The sequence below is a fragment of the Bos indicus genome, chromosome 14, assembly GCF_029378745.1.
Source record: "Bos indicus isolate NIAB-ARS_2022 breed Sahiwal x Tharparkar chromosome 14, NIAB-ARS_B.indTharparkar_mat_pri_1.0, whole genome shotgun sequence".
In the NCBI taxonomy this organism is placed as follows: Eukaryota; Metazoa; Chordata; class Mammalia; order Artiodactyla; family Bovidae; genus Bos; species Bos indicus.
The window spans coordinates 67,185,346-67,204,798 of NC_091773.1; the positions used below are offsets into that span (position 1 = coordinate 67,185,346).

Here is a 19,453-nt window from a genome sequence, read left to right on the forward strand (position 1 = left end):
TTTAGTACCTTCCCTGATCTGAGACATGAGTTAGGTATCACGATGTGTTGAAAGAACTGTGGGATATAGATGTGCAATGTACTGTATAATGTAAATGGGGGAGGAGTTAAATAACAGTGAAGTGTTAAATAAAAGCATGAAACAAAAATTTAGCCAAAGCCAGCATAGGATTTAATGGTGTCTGGGTGAGAGGATAATTTTGCAAATTCTTCTTTTTTAAAAATTTGTTTTTAGTTGAAGGATAATAGATTTGCAATGTTGTGTTGGTTTCTGCCAAACGTCAACATGAATCAGTCCTAGGCATACAGAAGTCCCCTTCCTCTTGAACTTTCCTCCCACGCCCATCCCCATCCTACCCCTCCAGGATGTCACAGGGCACCAGCGTGTTATACAGCGACTTCCCACTGGCTATCCATGTTACATACGGGAGTGTGATGTATCAGTGCTGCTCTCTCAATTCGTCGCACCCTCTCCTTCCCCGTCTGTATCCGCAAGTGTGTTCTCTGTGTCTGCATCTCCACTGCTGCCCTGCAAAGAGGTTCATCAGTACCATTTTTCTAGATTCTGTGTGTGTGTGTGTGTCAATATACAATATTTGTTTTTCTCTTTCCAACTTACTTTACTTTGTATAATAGGCTTTAGGTTCATCCATCTCATTAGAATTGACTCAAATTCGTTCCTTTTTACAGCACGTTCTTCCTAAAAGTATTTTGTGATTTCTTTGTCTCACTCATGACTGGATGGAAGTGCTTTAAAAACTAGTTTTAATGAGCAGGATTCATTTTTGTATCTTCTGCTGGGTTTTTGCTATTTCCTTCCAAAGAAAACGCATAAAATTCTCAATGATTTGAGAATATTTGGGGCCAAGGAAATTATGTTTAGGTGTTAAACACAATATTGCTGGTTTCCTGGAAAAAAATATTTGGTGTTTTAGCAAGAGATCTGAACCAATCTTAAATTTAAGCGTCAGCCCTGGTAGCTTTACTGTGTAAGGCTAACATTTAAAGTGAAGTTGCTCAGTTGTGTCCAACTCTTTGTGACCCCATGGATTGTAGCCTTGCAGGCTCCTCCATCCATGGGATTTTCTAGGCAAGAATACTGGAGTGGGTTGCCATTTCCTTCTCTAGGGGATCTTCCTGGCCCAGAGACTGAACCTGGGTCTCCGGCATTGCAGGGAGACTCTTTACAGTCAGAGTCACCAGGGAATCCCTCTGTGGATCTAAACAGTATTCGAATTAAGTATGAACATTCATTTCAACAGTTACATTAGAGTCATTTGAATAATGCTTTAAAAAAATGCCATGGCTGCAGCCAAAACTTTAATTTGGCCCCTGATGAAGGGCAGTCTTCTCAAATTGGCCTCAGTTCCTAGAGAAATCCTTTGAATAGATAAACACAAACACATACTTTGCTGATAATTGTGTTGACCCTATAATGAATTGGTTAGGAATTGTTTATCATTCTAAACCAAAAACGGTGATCCAGAACGTGTGCATGTTAAGTCACTTCAGTTGTGTCTGACTTTGTGCGATCCTATGAACCGTAGCCCACCAGGATCCTCTGCCCATGGGATCTTCCAGGCAAGAATACTGAAGGTGGTTGCAAGGCTCTGCTCCAGGGGATCTTCCCGACCCAGGGATTGAACCCATGTCTCTTACATCTCCTATACTGGCAGGCAGCTTCTTTATCAGTAGTGGCGCCACCTGGGAAGCCCATGATCCAGAATACAGACTCCCATTTCTTTAGAGTTCCAGATGGAGAACCTTCCTTGTAGCCCACTCACTTTGGAAAGATCATCATCTGGGAGACATCTCCCCTTTGTTTTGGGGGCTTTGTTACGTGATTCTGCACACCCCTCCCCCTGCCGACCCCAGAGATGCTAACTTTATTTTTTCCAGCCTCTTTTTTGTTGGGGGTTGGAGAGAGTAGGGAGGGTCATGCCCAGGGTAGCATTTCTCAGGCTCTCTTTTCAGGGACTGTTGTAATTAGAGTGGGGAGTGTTTTGTTACCTTACCCCAGCCTGTTGGGTATTTTAACTGCTCCTCAGCCCTAGTTGAGCTGGAGCCATGGTGACCCATGCTAACTGCAGGGAAAGAGCAAATTAGCCAAGATGGCGGTGGGCAGGCTCTCTCACCCCACATCCTCTCACCCTCACCCCCACGTTCTGTGAACAATGACTTTGCATGGTTATGTAACAGCAGAGATCACTCATAGCACTGTGCATGCATGTAATGATGTACTCACTTGGCCACGGTCCAGCGACCAGGACCATATGATAGACCAATAGGAGGAAGAGGGGGTTATTATGGAGCTGGGCGTGGAAGTATGTATGACAGAATGCGACGAGGAGGTGATGGATATGATGGTGGTTGTGGAGGTTTTGATGACTATGGTGGCTATAATAATTATGGCTATGGAAATGATGGCTTTGATGACAGAATGAGAGATGGAAGAGGTATGGGAGGACATGGTTATGGTGGAGCTGGTGATGCAAGTTCGGGTTTTCATGGTGGTCATTTTGTACATATGAGAGGACTGCCTTTTCGTGCAACTGAAAATGATATTGCTAATTTCTTCTCACCACTAAATCCAATCCGAGTACATATTGATATTGGAGCTGATGGCAGAGCAACAGGAGAAGCAGATGTAGAGTTTGTGACACATGAAGATGCGGTAGCTGCCATGTCTAAAGATAAAAATAACATGCAACATCGATACATAGAACTTTTCTTGAATTCAACTCCTGGAGGCGGCTCTGGAATGGGAGGTTCTGGAATGGGAGGCTACGGCAGAGATGGAATGGATAATCAGGGAGGCTATAGATCTGTTGGAAGAATGGGAATGGGGAACAATTACAGTGGAGGATATGGTACTCCTGATGGCTTGGGTGGTTACGGCCCTGGTGGTGGAGGCAGTGGCGGTTATTATGGGCAAGGTGGCATGAGTGGAGGTGGATGGCGTGGGATGTACTAAAAGCATAACCACACATACAAAAGTCCTGACAACAGCATCTGGTCTACTAGACTTTCTTACAGAATTACTTTCTTTTGTATTTTAAGAACTTTATAATGACTGAAGGAATGTGTTTTCAAAATATTATTTGGTAAAGCAACAGATTGTGATGGGAAAATCTGTTTTCTGTAGGTTTTATTTGTTGCATACTTTGACTTAAAATGGTTTTATAAGCTCCACCTGAAAAGCCCTTGTGGCTGTGTTATGGCTGAGTTATGGCTGTGTCCACTGGGTCAACCACAAGAGAATACAGCATGATTGCATTACGGCTGCTGCACCAGCCCGGAAAGAATAAACATGTCTGCAGTTTCTACGGCTCCTTGAGTTTTCTTCCAGCTTCCCTGCTCATGCCTTGCCTACTCCGGGTTCAGGGAACAGTGTAAACAGTGAGGCAGTGGGTGTAGTGGGCAGGATATGCAGTAGGTAGTGGAGCCTGAAGCTCCGATGGATGGAGGAAGCCAGTGGCCACCACGTAGTGTGTGGTACCCAGTGGCTGAAGTCTTCCTGGTGGAAGACTGGGTGGTGATGGACTGGCCCCCTGATAGTCTTGAGAAGGCGTCACAGGCAGTGAGCTCCCATCTGCTGGACAAAGCGGCGGGTACTGCTGCTGGCACCATGGGGTGGATTTTCTTGTTGTCTGGAAGGTGAACATGGACAGTGGCCTCCGTGATGCTGCACAAGTGCATGAGTGGTAGAGACAGGAGGAGGAGCTAGGGCATTGTATACGCATGAGATGTGTGGCGAGAGATGTGTGGCTCTGAGGAACTCAGTGCCTCGGACTAGCAGGTAATGAGGGATGAGGATGAGGAACACTGTGAGACCACGGGTCCCCGCTTGGCAGCGATGCCCATTGTACAGCAGAAAGTGAAGCGTGAGCAGCCTATGGCCCAAGCGGGGCATCCTCAAGGGGCCCCCAATGTGACTGAGTTCATGGCATATTGACCACATACTCAGGTGGAGTTGGTTGACTTGGGTAAGCAGTTTCAGCCAAAGCAAGGGGAACCCTTGGCAGCATGGCTTTTGTGACTCTGGGACACACGGGTGGATGGTATCATTTGTTCTGGGGATGAAAATGAATGGTTGGCATCTATAACCACTCAGCCCTCATTGAGACAAAGGTTGCAGAGCGCTAGGCAACTCATGCAGGGGGCCTGATCAAAAACACACACCCTGATGGAATGGATTAACTCTGCTACCTGCACCATGTGCGTGAATGCAGATGGCTCCTGGCTACTGTGAGTAAATGGTATATACCTATGCCGATTTGACCCAAATGGTGAGAAAACTGGGCGTGAAACAACATTTAACCCAAATACCCATGGCCCAGATAAGGGCCATGTACGAAGTCCTGTAAAACACATGTTTTACAGGCGGCATGCAAGATGCCATTTTGAACAATGCCCTGTTCACCTCTTTTGGATCCCCGACTGCTATTCTTGCACCCTATGGGGTGGGGTACCCTGTCTATGAGATGACCTAGGTGGTGGCTAGCTCAGGAGAAATAGAAGGGCACCAGTAGGCCCAAAGTGTTAGGTGTGTGAAGACCTCAAAGGAGGGGCCAAGCTGGTGAAGACCCCGTTTGTGTGACGTGGATGCAAGTGAGGGCTGATATGCTGGCAGCAGGGATTGACAGAAATAAAATTGATAAACAGCCCAGTGGAGCCGCGGTTTACCAAGTGTGAGACGCGCCCACAGCTAGAGATACGGGCGGTTCAGTTAGATTACATGGTGCCCAAGGATGTTCTTTCAGATGCCCTTTTCCACTTTGGATAAGGCTCAGGCCAAGGTCAGAGAAGGCAATGGCACCCCACTCCAGTACTTTTGCCTGGAAAATCCCATGGACGGAGGGGCCTGGTGGGCTGCAGTCCATGGGGTCTCTAGGAGTCAGACATGACTGAGCGACTTCACTTTATTTTTTCACTTTCATGCATTGGAGAATGAAATGGCAACCCACTCCAGTGTTCTTGCCTGGAGAATCCCAGGGACGGGGGAGCCTGGTGGGCTGCTGTCTATGGGGTTGCACAGAGTTGGACATGACTGAAGTGACTTAGCAGCAGCAGCGGCAGGCCAAGGTGCCCGCTCGAAGAGCCCAGGTGGGGACCAGAGGGCCCATGTATAGAACGTGCCATGTACAGAGAATGATGGCCCTGGTTGACCCTGGTGCCGAGTGCAGTCTTGGTTACAGCAAGCCAGAGTGATTTCCCAGTCCTACTGCACACATTGATGGCTATGGCGGCCAAAAGGTTAAGGTAAAAGTTGTGTCCTTACCTTTGAAAACTGGACGACTCCCTGTGCGGTTGTATACTCTGTATGTGTCCCTAGTCCTGAACCATAGTTTGGGGATAGACGTGCTACAGAGCATAATATTACAGACCTCTGTGGGGGGAATTTCATCTCCGAGTGCATGTGGTGAAGGCTGTTATGAGGGGCAACTCGAAGCATCACCCACGGTTACCGCCGGGACATTGCAGGGTAACAGCTCTGAGACAATACTGTTTAGGTGGCCATGAAGAAATCCGTGCCACCAGTGCCGAATTTAATTCCATTTAACTCCCCTGTGTGGCCCGTTCAGAAGCCCGATGGCCCATGGTGAATGGCTGGACTACAGAGAACTCAATAAGGTGGTGCCATCTGTGCCTGCTGCCGTACGGGCGATTCATGACTCGATGGACCTACTGACCACAGTGTTGGGCGCTTATCACCATGTGGTGGATTCTTGAAATGGAAGCACCCAACTTCAGTACTCTTTCAGCAACAGTGAAGATAGCAACAACGAAGACCAAAAAAAAAACACATTTCTTCCCTTGCAGTTCCCCGCCAAAAGTCCTGAGATTGACACACTTGGTTCTTAGGTCATTATGTACACTTCAACCAGTCGCTAAGAACTGGGTCACTGCCCACCCTGGAGCCCCAAATGGAGCCACCCCACCCAGGCTATTAAGACTGACAATAGGGAAGGGATAATTTTTTTTTCAAATGAATATAAATGATGTACCAGAGGAAGTAGGGATGGATGCTGGGCAGGAAAGACAATAGATGCCCCCTGAGCAGAAGTCCATTCCCGGGTCATCCTTGTTAAGAAGAAAGTGGGAAGGAGGAACAAAAACACCACTGTTATTTATAAGAACCAGGCGCTGACAACTCCCTGCCTTGCCTTTCTTCACAGTGTGACTACAACAGCCTTTCTACTATGGAAATTTGGTTGCGGCTTAAATGTGACACACAAACCATGTTGCTGCAAGCCCTCAGGGCATCGAGCTCTGCTCTTGCAGCAGCTCCGCTCTTCCCCGACTTCTGTCTTTCATTATTGTTCTTCCCTCCAGGTTTTGGTGCTTTTCCTCTGTGGTTTCTGGCGTGCCTCTTGGCTGCAGGTCATCCAGACAGTGACTGCTGACTATGGGCACGTGAGGCTGGGAAGGCTCAGCAGTGAGGACGGCAGCTGCTCCTGGTGTGCGAGGAGGGCGCCTTCAGAGGGCAGGGTGTGGGGCTTCTCACCTGCGGCAGTGCAGAGCCAGGTGAGTTTGGGTCCTCAGAGGATCTGATGAGGGATTACGGGGTTTCCTGGGAGCCGTGGAACTTTATGTACCTTGGAGAGGTTTAGGAGTTTTGGCCCCCCCTTTCTCAGGCCACTGGCCTGCCCTTCACTACCCCCATGCCCCTCATGGCTTCCACTCTGGGGCTTGCATTCCTGTGGTTCCCTCTTGTCTTCTCTACATGATGGTGGGTACGCCATCACAGGTAACCCCTCAGGAATGTGGGTGGTTCAGGGACACAGAGGCAGGTCAGCGACTTCCAACACTGCCAGTGAAGGGTTGGATGTAAGACTGGCCACACAGGTGAAGTTCCTAAGGCCAGAGAGATGGCAGGATTTACCTTAGGCCATAGCAAGACAGGCTTCCCTGCTGGTCAGACATTAAAGCATCTGCCTGCAGTGCAGGAGACCTGGATTCAATCCCTGGGTTGGGAAGATCCCCTGGAGAAGGAAATGACAACCCAATCCAGTGCTCTTGCCTGGAAAATCCCATGGACAGAGGATCCTGGTAGGTTACAGTCCCTGGGGTCGCAGAGTCAGACACGACTGAGTGACTTAACCCACAGTAAGACAGAATTAGAATGAATGAATAATAATGTGAAAATGATTGCTTACAGGAAATGTCCCCCACAAACTTATAAAAAGAACATCAGCTGGGGAAAGAGCTGAACTCTCCCTGGTGGTGGTGGTGGGCTGTGTGCTTCCCTGCAGGCCACGCCATGGTGACAGGAGGAGGCCGGAGAGAATAAAGGGAGTTTAGATGAGTTGCACAAAATGTGGGAATAAGAGGGAAGGCGGCCGGACACAGAAGGGGCATGGCTAATTAGGTTGGGATGGGTGGGTGTCTAGGTAAATTCACCCGGGAGCCCAACGGGTGAGCCTTGGAGTCAGGCTGTGTGAGGAGGCTGATGGCGTGATGCTGTGGGGGCTGCCTGGGTCTCAGCACTGAGTCTGTGGACAGAGCAATCTCCTCTTCCTCCAGACGCAGGGGTGGTGGTGGGCGGGTGCGGACTGGAGAGGCCGAGCAGGGTTGCAGGATGCTCCCCATAGGCACTCAGGGGCTCAGCCTGTCCTTGGCCCGTCAGGGTCCATGTCCTGGTTCCCATCCTCCACCTTGCCTGAAAGCCATTGTGAGGTCACTGCCCCCAACTCTGCCCCCACCTACACTTTTAAATCATAAAACTCTCTGGCTCCAGTCCAGCCTAGAGACACTTTTTGTTTTCTTAAGGTGTATTTCGATTTCCATAGCACAGAAGGAAAAAAAAAAAACACCAGTCTGAAACAAAAACGAAAACCATTTTAGACAACTAGGGGCTTTGTTTCGGTTATTTTTGGAAAGGTGTGTAGTGGAGATTGAGAGACAGCTGATTCGGGATGTTTTTCCATCCCTGGAGAATCTAAATCAATGAAAAGTAAATTAAAAATTGGGTCCCAAGATGACACCGAAAAATCTCAATCCAGAATAAACTCTGAAAGCTACATTTTCAGCTTGAAAGATGAGGGCTGTCTGGTGGAAAGGTTGGCAGCCCCTGGCTCCGTGGCCCTGGCCCTGGGAAGTGCTGTGATGCTGTTTATTTGAGGATAGGATACAGCCCCGGGAGCGGGGTGCTTGGGGGATGCGGTCCTCAGCTCCGGGGACTCCCTGTCTCCAGGAGCGAGCCCCTCCTCCCCCACAGCCCTGCCCTGGCTCCTCTGCTGGAGGGCTCTCACCGCAGAGGCGTCCTGGGCATCTTCCATGAGCTCCCCTCGCCTTCAAAAGAAGGCGCTGTTGCTTTCCACCTGCCTCTTCCTGGGGATTTTCTTTTCATCCGCCTGCAGGGCAGGAAGCGCAGCTGTGGGCATGGAGGGCGAGGGGCCCACTGGGAGTTGAAGGGCTGAAGCTGCCACTGGCACCCGAGGGACTTGCCCTGTAGGCCCCATACCTCATACCCCAGCTGTGGTCTTCTGCCGGCTGGCAGCTCAGCTCCTCAGCTGGGCTTGAACCTGGAGGGAAAACCAAGCTTAGTCGTGTAAGGATGGCAGTGTGTGTGTGTGTGTGTGTGTGTGTGTGTGTGTGTGTGTGAGGGGGATGAGTGTGGACAAGGACAGTAGGGGTACTGATTGGGAGCACTGGCCTTGCAACAAGACAGGAGTGGATTTGAATCTTGGCCCTGAGACTTTATGGTAAAGAATCCGCCTGCAATGCAGGAGACCCGGGTTTGATCCCTGGGTTGGGAAGATCCTCTGGAGAAGGAAACGCAACCCGCTCCAGAATTCTTGCCTGGAGAATTCCATGAACAGGCGAGCCTGGCGGGCTACAGTCCATGAGGTTGCAAAGAGCTGGACATGACCAAGGGACTTAAAACACTCTGACTTTTCACCTGAGACTTACTGACTATGTGACTTTGGGCTAGTCGCTTGACCTCTCTGAGGACCAAAAAAATTTATTGATTTTTTATTTTTTTTATAGTGATAATAATGAGTACTGTAGATAAAGGCTTAGGACCTCTTGTGCCCTGCAATATATTGTGTGATTTTGAAATCCATGCCTTGGACTCAGACCTGTAGACTGTGGTTTATGAAGATTCCATCCTTCTCCTGAAATGGGGTTTACGTTCTGGTAGACTTCTCTGCCGCAGCTTCCAGTTGGCACCACAGCCTCCGTGTTACCCCTCTATCAGCCCACACTTAACACTCAGGTCCTTCAGCACTTTTCACAAAACCCTCTCTCTGCAAGCACTTTGTGCATCTGGTAAACTTCAGGGATGGCCTGGGGACAAGCACCCAGCTTCCTGTGTTCTTTCTGGTTCTTTCTCTCACCTCTCTCCACTCCTGTCCATGGAGATTGCTCAGAGTTCCAAGTCCTCCTGCCCCTGTTTGCAGAGTGTGAGGCAGTTCTGTACATTGGGGTAGAAGTGGAGATGTTGGGGGCAACTTCCAGGAGCCCACCCTCCACTCCCTTTGTCCTTACCCCTTCCTCCCTCTGTCCATCTGTTAACATGGATGGAATGGCTGTCCCAGGAATGGCCAAGTTGTGAGCCCGAAGGAGGCGGGGCTCCCCAAGAGCTGGTAGATCCACCATCCCAGTCATGGGTGGCTTTCCTCTGCATTTTTATATACGTGAGAGAAAGAAGCTTCCGTGTTGTTTCAGCCACCGCTGCCTTGGGTCCCTGTATCTCACGGCTAAACCCTCTCCTCTCTGAGGCGGCAGGCTTCTTGGCTTCAGGCCCAGCATGGCCTGTCATGGCCATCCACAGGGTGGTGGGGTGCAGGCTCACTGTGGGGGCCCTTGGGGGCTGGGTGCGTGTGACCAGAAGGCTGAGCAAGGCCTCAGAGCATCCTGGGGGCATTCTGAGCTTGGCTTCCCGCCTCCTGTGAGAAGCAGGGGGCCTGGCATCTCCAGTCTGAGGTTTGTCTCCAGCGCCCTCCCGCACCTGCTCTTTTTTGCTCTTCCTTCGCTCTTCCTTCCCGCCTCCACACATTATGATGGCTTCAATGCGCCCCCATCCCCACAGTAGGCCCTACCACCCACATACTCAGTTTCCCCTGCATCTATCAAAGCCTGCTCTCAGGACCAGCCTCTCCAGACCCGTTCCTCTCATGGTGGGTGAGCAACCTCTTGCTTCCGTGGGATGGAAAAGCCTCTTGGGGCTATTGTCCTGCTGTGTCTAAACCAGTCCCTGTACAGTCCGTCACCCACATGCTCTGCAGTGAGACGAGCCTGCCTCTGCCCAGAGAGGCAGTGATTACCAGGCATCGGGATTTGGTGAGAGGAGCCCCGGCCTTGGCGCTGGCAGTTCCAACTTCCAGCTTCTGGATGTGGGGTGTGGAGGAGCCTCAGGTTCTTTGTGAAGTGAAGTGGCTCAGTCATGTCCGACTCTTTGTGCCCCCTTGGACTGTAGGCCACCAGGATCCTCTATCCATGCAATTTTCCAGGCAAGAATACTGGAGTAGGTTGCCACTTCCTTCTCCAGGGGATCTTCCCAACCCAGGGATCAAACCTGGGTCTCCCACATTGTGGGCAGACGCTTTACCATCTGAGGCACCAGGGAAGGTTCTTTGTAGCAGGTGGGATTTCTGGGAGCAGACATGGGATGGTGTCTGGCTTCCAGGATGATTATAATGGATCAGTGTGTGTGCATGGAGTAGAGCTGGGCAGGGGAGCAGTTGGTCAGCAACCCCCACGGGGGGCTTTGGAGCATACAGTGGTCCTGCTGTGGGCCAGAATGCCAGGGTCTGGGTGTCCCCACACTGTCAGCTGTGTGTGTCTGCCCGGAAAGGAAAGACCTGCCCTTGGATGAAGCAGCTCTCCGCAGCTAGGCATGCCTGGAAGGAGCTGGTGGCTGGAGGCAACTAAGTCCTTTCCCAGATTGGGGTCTGAGTCTGCATCTCGTCCTCCATCACGTTCTCCATCTGCAAAATGGGGGTGGTAACAGGACCAGCCTCACAGGGTTTAAGTTAGATAATGTGCATGTATATCCTTTGTAAAGTGGCATCGGTCATCTGTACAGGCACTAAGGGCACTCTCCTGGCCAGGCAGCCCTGGATGTGGAAGCCCTTCCTGACAGAGTCGCCCTGGGAGAAAAGAAAAGTGAAAGTCGCTCAGTCATGTCCAACTCTTTGTGACTCCATGGACTATAACCCACCAGGCTCCTCTGTCCATGGGATTTTCCAGGCAAGAATACTGGGGTGGGTAGCCATTTCCTTCTCTAGAGGATCTTCCCAACTCAGGGATCAAAACTGGGTCTGCTGCATTTTTTTTTTAAACCATCTGAGCCCCCAGGGAAGTCCTGGGAGAAAGACCTGGGTAAGTCCCCGAGCTGACCAGTCGGTCCTGATAGGATTAACCCCCTGTGAGTGTCAGGAGTGGTGGATCCAGAGCCCACAGAATTGGATGCAGTGAAGATGAACATTTTGTTGAGTCTCTGCTGATCCTTCATTCAGATATTTCACAATCAGTGGCCGTGTAGATTCAGAGCAAGGTGATCTCTGATCAAAACCAGTGAGATTAAATATGGAGCATGTCCAGAAAAGAGGAATGCTGAAGGAAAACTGAGTTTCATTCCATTCTGAGATTTCTGGATGTATATGAGACCTACATCTGCCTGTTCTAAAAGCATCAAGCTTTCTATTCTACATGAGCCAGGAACAAGAGTCATTTCAGACCGAAGTCTAAGTTGGGGTAGCTGAATATAAGGATGCCTCTAGAAGACTGTCCCAGTGATGGCCCCCAGAGATTATGCTTCCTGGCATTCACCCGTGTGGTTCTTGCCCACATTGGCTCTGGGGTTGGCCGTGTGACTTGTTTTGGCCAATGAGATACCAGCACACATAACAGAAGCCAAGACTTGGTAGGTGCTGGGGCACTGGGATTTGCTGAGGTTTGGACTTAACTTCTTGAGGATGAGTTGGAAAGAAAGGCTCTGCTCTCCCAGGCAACCCTTCTGCTGAACGGAGCCTAGGTGAAGCCAGCAGAGCCTGCCAGCTGGCCCACAGAATTGCGAGAAAGAATAAATTGCTGTTATTATATTATTTTTTAAATGAAATGAAATTCATGTAACATACAATCAACCATTTTAAAGCATACATACAATACTAAAGTGGCATTTAGTACATCCACAATGCTGTGCAACCCCCACCTCCTTCCAGTTCCCAAACATTGTCATCACCCCACAAACAAGCCCTGTGCCCTTTAAGTAGGCACTCCTGTCCCCTCACTCTCGCTCCTGGCGGCCACCAGGAGCTTTCTGTCTCTATGGAGACACACCTTTCGCGACTGGATTCTTTTCATATAGCATGTTTTCCATATTCACCCATGTTTGAGCAGGTGTCAGTACTTCATTCATTTTTGTGCTGCTCCAATAGTTGTGAATGTTCATAGCAGCACTATCACAATAGCCAAAGGGCAAAACAATCCAAATGTTCGTCAATGGATGCTGCTGCTGCTGCTAAGTCGCTTCAGTCGTGTCCGACTCCGTGCGACCCCATAGACAGCAGCCCACCAGGCTCCCCCGTCCCTGGGATTCTCCAGGCAAGAACACTGGAGTGGGTTGCCATTTCCTTCTCCAATGCATGAAAGGGAAAAGGGAAAGTGAAGTCGCTGAATGGATAAATAAATTGTGGTATATGAATACAACAGAATATTATTTAGCCATGTGTTAGCCGCTCAGTCGTTTCTGTCTCTTTGTGACCCCATGGAGTGTAGCCCACCAGGCTCCACTGTCCATGGAATTCTCCAGGTGAGAATACTGGAGTGGGTTGCCATTCCCTTCTCTAGGGGATCTTCCCAACACGGGGATTGAGCCTGGGTCTCCTGTATTGCAGGCAGATTCTTTACTGTCTGAGATTATTTAGCTGTAGTTACTGCTATTTTCAGCCATTTGGTTTGGGCTTGGCTTGTTACTCTAGTAATAAATAACTGATACAGTTTTTAAGGTGACTGGAGTAATAACAAGAGCTACCAATTCTCAGATGGTTTCTATATACCATGTACTATGTGAAGGACTTTGAATGCTAATGCTTTAACATTCACAAGAACCCTGTGATTTAGGTACTAATAATGATCCCATTTCACAAATGGGAAAACTGAGAGATTGAATAATTTGTCCAATTTAACCCAGATGATCTCATTCCAGTGCTTATGCTTTATCCATTCATTGCATCCACTCAACCCAGCCCTAAATGATAGGCTTGTTCTGGGAGGTGCAAAAGCCCATGACAGTCTGTGGCTTTGCCATGAAAGAAATACAGTCTCAGTTTTCTATACAGTTCGTACTGAATATCACTGGAAGAGAGGATTGACAGAAATGAAAGCCAACTGTGTTTAAAATCTATATGATATAAAATTCTGATCTGTGAAGCCTGATTTGGAAACATTGAACTTTGTAGAAATAATGTCTTTAAAGGAACTGAATGTCTTTAACTGTCTTTAAAGGCAGAAATAACAATCATAATATTTGATATAAACAAAGCACACATATTGATAGGTCAAAGCTTTATTGTAAAACATGCATGGAAAGAACCCCCAATGAAAATAACTTCTGTTAAGTTCAATATGAACAAAAATGAAAAGACTTTGAATAGATTTAACTGGACTATTAAAAAAAAATTGATCAAGCAATCAGATTGACTGAGTGGAGCTTTTTCCAGAAAATACTTCCAGTACAAAATGTATCCATGATGATATAGTTGTGGTTTAAATTGTAGTATTCTTCAGTTCAGTTCAGTTGCTCAGTCGTGTCTGACTCTTTGCGACCCCATGAATCACAGCACGCCAGGCCTCCCTGTCCATCACCAACTCCCGGAGTTCACTCAGACTCACGTCCATCGAGTCAGTGATGCCATCCAGCCATCTCATCCTCTGTTGTCCCCTTTTCCTCCTGCCCCCAATCCCTCCCAGCATCAGAAACTTTTCCAATGAGTCAACTCTTCGCATGAGGTGGCCAAAGTACTGGAGTTTCAGCTTTAGCATCAATTCCTTCCAGAGAAATCCCAGGGCTGATCTCCTTTAGAATGGACTGGTTGGATCTCCTTGCAGTCCAAGGGACTCTCAAGAGTCTTCTCCAACACCACAGTTCAAAAGCATCAATTATTCGGTGCTCAGCTTTCTTCACAGTCCAACTCTCGCATCCATACATGACTACTGGAAAAACCATAGCCTTGACTAGACGGACTTTTGTTGGCAAAGTAATGTCTGTGCTTTTGAATATGCTGTCTAGGTTGGTCATAACTTTCCTTCCAAGGAGTAAGTGTCTTTTAATTTCATGACTGCAGTCACCATCTGCAGTGATTTTGGAGCCCCCAAAACTAAAATCTGACACTGTTTCCATTGTTTCCCCATCTATTTTCCATGAAGTGATGGGACCAGATGCCATGGCCTTAGTTTTCTGAATGTTGAGTTTTAAGCCAACTTTTTCACTCTCCTCTTTCACCTTGATCAAGAGGCTTTTGAGTTCCTCTTCACTTTCTGCCATAAGGATGGTGTCATCTGCATATCTGAGGTGATTGATATTTCTCCTGGCAATCTTGATTCCAGCTTGTGTTTCTTCCAGCCCAGCGTTTCTCATGATGTACTCTGCATAGAAGTTAAATAAGCAGGGTGACAATATACAGCCTTGATGTACTCCTTTTCCTGTTTGGAACCAGTCTGTTGTTCCATGTCCAGTTCTAACTTTTGCTTCCTGACCTGCATACAAATTTCTCAAGAGGCAGGTCAGGTGGTCTGGTATTCCCATCTCTTTTAGAATTTTCCACAGTTTATTGTGATCCACACAGTCAAAGGCTTTGGCATAGTCAATAAAGCAGAAATAGATGTTTTTCTGGAACTCTCTTGCTTTTTCCATGATCCAGCAGATGTTGGCAATTTGGCCTCTGGTTCCTTTGCCTTTTCTAAAACCAGCTTGAACAACTGGAAGTTCACGGTTCACGTATTGCTGAAGCCTGGCTTGGAGAATTTTGAGCATTACTTTACTAGCGTGTGAGATGAGTGAAATTGTGCAGTAGTTTGAGCATTCTTTGGCATTGCCTTTCTTTGGGATTGGAAAGCAAACTGAACTTTTCCAGTCCTGGGGCCACTGCTGAGTTTTCCAAATTTGCTGGCATAGTGAGTGCAGCACTTTCACAGCATCAGCTTTCAGGGTTTGAAATAGCTCAACTGGAATTCCATCACCTCCACTAGTTTTATTCGTAGTGATGCGCCCTAAGGCCCACTTGACTTCACATTCCAGGATGTCTGGCTCTAGGTCAGTGATCACACCATCATGATTATCTGGGTCATGAAGATCTTTTTTGTATAGTTCTTCTGTGTATTCTTGCCACCTCTTCTTAATATCTTCTGCTTCTGTTAGGTCCATACTGTTTCTGTCCTTTATCGAGCCCATCTTTGCATGAAATATTCCCTTGGTATCTCTAATTTTCTTGAAGAGGTCTCTAGTCTTTTCCATTCTGTTGTTTTCCTCTATTTCTTTGCACTGATCACTGAGGAAGGCTTTCTTATCTCTTCTTGCTATTCTTTGGAACTCTGCATTCAGATGCTTATATCTTTCCTTTTCTCCTTTGCTTTTTGCTTCTCTTCTTTTCACAGCTATTTGTAAGGCCTCCCCAGACAGCCATTTTGCTTTTTTGCATTTCTTTTCCATGGGGATGGTCTTGATCCCTGTCTCCTGCACAATGTCATGAACCTCAGTCCATAGTTCATCAGGCACTCTATCTATCAGATCTAGGCCCTTAAATCTATTTCTCACTTCCACTGTATAATCATAAGGGATTTGATTTAGGTCATACCTGAATGGTCTAGTGGTTTTCCTTACTTTCTTCAATTTCAGTCTGAATTTGGCAATAAAGTGTTCATGGTCTGAGCCACAGTCAGCTCCTGGTCTTGTTTTTGCTGACTGTATAGAGTTTCTCCATCTTTGGCTGCAAAGAAGATAATCAATCTGATTTTGGTGTTGACCATCTGGTGATGTCCATGTGTAGAGTCTTCTCTTGTGTTGTTGGAAGAGGGTGTTTGCTATGACCAGTGCGTTCTCTTGGCAAAACTCTATTAGCCTTTGCCCTGCTTCATTCCGTATTTCAAGGCCAAATTTGCCTGTTACTCCAGGTGTTTCTTGGCTTCCTACTTTTGCATTCCAGTCCCCTATAATGAAAAGGACATCTTTTTTGGGTGTTAGTTCTAAGAGGTCTTGTAGGTCTTCATAGAACTGTTCAAGTTCAGCTTCTTCAGTGTTACTGGTTGGGGCATAGACCTGGATTACTGTGATACTGAATGGTTTGCCTTGGAAATGAACAGAGATCGTTCGGTCCTTTTTGAGATTGCATCCAAGTACTGCATTTCGGACTCTTTTGTTGACCATGATGGCTACTCCATTTCTTCTAAGGGATTCCTGCCCACAGTAGTAGGTACAATGGTCATCTGAGTTAAATTCACCCATTCCAGTCCATTTTAGTTCGCTGATTCCTAGAATGTTGACATTCACTCTTGCCATCTCCTGTTTGACCACTTCCAATTTGCCTTGATTCATGGTCCTTACAATAGAACATCCTTCTGACTCAAAACATCTTTCATCTTTTCATAAGGCTGTTTTTAAGAGTGTTAAATGCCATGAAAGAGACACAGTCTCAGTTTTCTATACAGTTCATACTGAATATCACTGAACAGGTCTGACAGAATGTGGTCCACTGGAGAAGGGATTGGCAAACCACTTCAGTATTCTTGCCTTGAGAACCCCATGAACAGTATGAAAAGGCAAAATGATAGGACTGAAAGAGGAACACCCCAGGTCAGTAGGTGCCCAATATGCTACTGGAGATCAGTGGAGAAATAACTCCAGAAAGAATGAAGGGATGGAGCCAAAGCAAAAACAATACCCAGTTGTGGATGTGACTGGTGATAGAAGCAAGGTCCAATGCTGTAAAGAGCAATATTGCATAGAAACCTGGAATGTTAGGTCCACGAATCAAGGCAAATTGGAAGTGGTCAAACAGGAGATGGCAAGAGTGAATGTCGACATTCTAGGAATCAACGAACTAAAATGGACTGGAATGGGTGAATTTAACTCAGATGACCATTATATCTACTACTGCAGGCAGGAATCCCTTAGAAGAAATGGAGTAGCCATCATGGTCAACAAAAGAGTCCGAAATGCAGTACTTGGATGCAATCTCAAAAATGACCAAATGATCTCTGTTCGTTTCCAAGGCAAACCATTCAGTATCACAGTAATCCAAGTCTATGCCCCAACCAGTAACACTGAAGAAGCTGAAATTGAACAGTTCTATGAAGACCTAGACTCTTGAGAGTTCCTTGGACTGCAAGAAGATCCAAGCAGTCCATTCTAAAGGAGATCAGTCCTGGGTGTTCTTTGGAAGGAATAATGCTAAAGCTGAAACTCCAGTACTTTGGCCACCTCATGCAAAGAGTTGACTCATTGGAAAAATTTCTGATGCTGGGAGGGATTGGGGCAGGAGGAGAAGGGGACTACAGAGGATGAGATGACTGGATGGCATCACCAACTCTATGGACATGGGTTTGGGCGAACTCCGGGAGTTGGTGATGGACAGGGAGGCCTGGGGTGCTGCGATTCATGGGTTCACAAAAAGTCGGACATGACTGAGTGACTGAACTGAACTGAAATGCTATGAAGTTGTGAGTCTGGGCCATTCTGAGATGTCATGAGAGATTTCTATGAGCCTTTGGAGAGTAGGTACACTGGGACTTGGACAAAGTCCCGGATGATGAGATTGCTTACAATGCTGGGTGAGGAGGTAGAGATGCCCTGGGGAATTTCCTCCTATGCAGGGCCGAGTCAAGTTCTCATATCTCCCTTGAGATACAGGTTCTGGGCAGTGGCTCATGAATAACCTCCTGGCCCAACATGTAGGGAAGTTAGTATAAATTTCCATAAGAGAGAGACGTCATCCTTAATGGAGAAGGAAGAGCAGCAACTTTTGGGGCTGTGGTCTTCTTAGGAAGCCAGAGAGCCCAGCACAACAGAAGTATGAGCCCAGCAGCAACAGCCACCCACTAGCCAGTAAAAGGATTTGGGCTGGCTGGGGCAGCGTGGGGATGGGGAGATAAATGGGACCATTCCTACATTAGTCCTTATATGTAGGCCTACAAGTTTTTCAAGACTTCTGAAAATATTTATTAGCTATAAATGTATAAGAAAAAGTTCAAATCTAAAATGAATACATGAATAAGTGTATATAAAATGTAACACTGTCATCTAGTAAAGGATTCTGTATAGATCTCATAGAGTTATGCATAAATATAAAAAGTCTGGATTATAAAAATAAAATAACTGTTTATTCTTTGCAAACTCAAATTTATGACAATTAAACCTCCTTTCAAAAATATATAGCAAAAATATAAAATATAATGTAAGTAATATATACGTATGATTCTATTTATCTATCTATTCATCCATGAACACTGTGGGTATGTTTTCACATATTTGACATGATGTACGAGTGGTCTAGGACCTATAAAGGTTTTCATGTGACATGAGTGGGGGTGGGGACATGACTTGAAAGTGAAGTAAGGGTAATTAGCCTGTTAACAAAACTGGGTGGGTGTGGAGCCAGTGACCTTGTCAATTAGCCCAAGAGCTTGTTTTTTCTTGGGGCACGTGTGACCTTGGAGACAAGAAGAGTATAAAATGTTATGAGAATTTGAGCAGAAAAAATACTGAGTACACAGATAAAATCTAGGTTTTAAGACTGAAAATGTAGATTGTGGTTCAGTGACATACTAGGTGCCAAGCGGGGTTAAAAACAAGCCCTCCAAACCACATCTGGGGCCTCTGCATGGATGCAGCCCTCTGGAGTTGTGCAACATGGTCATGGCCCCAGCACATTGCTGGGGTTCACAGAAACGTGGAAAGCAGGATAGAACTATGGGGATTGTTCATCCAGCCTCTGTCCAATGAGATCCTGTGTGTGTTTGTGTGTGTGTATGCATGTTCAGTCCTGTTCAACTCTTTATGACCCTATGGACTACAGCCCACCAGGCTCCTCTGTCCGTGGGATTTCCCCATGCAAGAATACTGGAGTGGGTTACCATTCTCTTCTCCAGGGAGTCTTCCTGACCCAGGGATCGAACCCATGTCTCCTGCATTAGCCAACAGGTTCTTTACCACTGAGCCACCTGGGAAGCCTCAGTGGGATTCCACTCAAGTTATAAGGGCCGTGGAGTCATCACAGGAGAGGGAAAGAGAAGGCGTCACGAAAGACAGGAAGCCCCCAGGCTAAGCCCTACCCAAATCATCTCCTCTCTGTCCTTCCTTGCAGGAAGCGGGCTCAGAGGCTCAGGGAAGACACAGCTCTCACTCTGTTTCTAGAGAAGCTGGAGACGTCTGGGCAGCGGGCCATAAGCTGAAGAGACAGCCTGAAATGTGGTGAGCACTCATTTGTCAGGAATCCCTGAAGCCCCTT

The 19,453-nt window shown here is 47.3% G+C and overlaps 1 pseudogene; it reads left to right on the top strand.

Moving 5' to 3' along the window:
- Positions 1-2,258: 2,258 nt before the first annotated feature.
- Positions 2,259-3,174, top strand: LOC109568659 (heterogeneous nuclear ribonucleoprotein H3 pseudogene; annotated as a pseudogene).
- Positions 3,175-19,453: the final 16,279 nt, after the last annotated feature.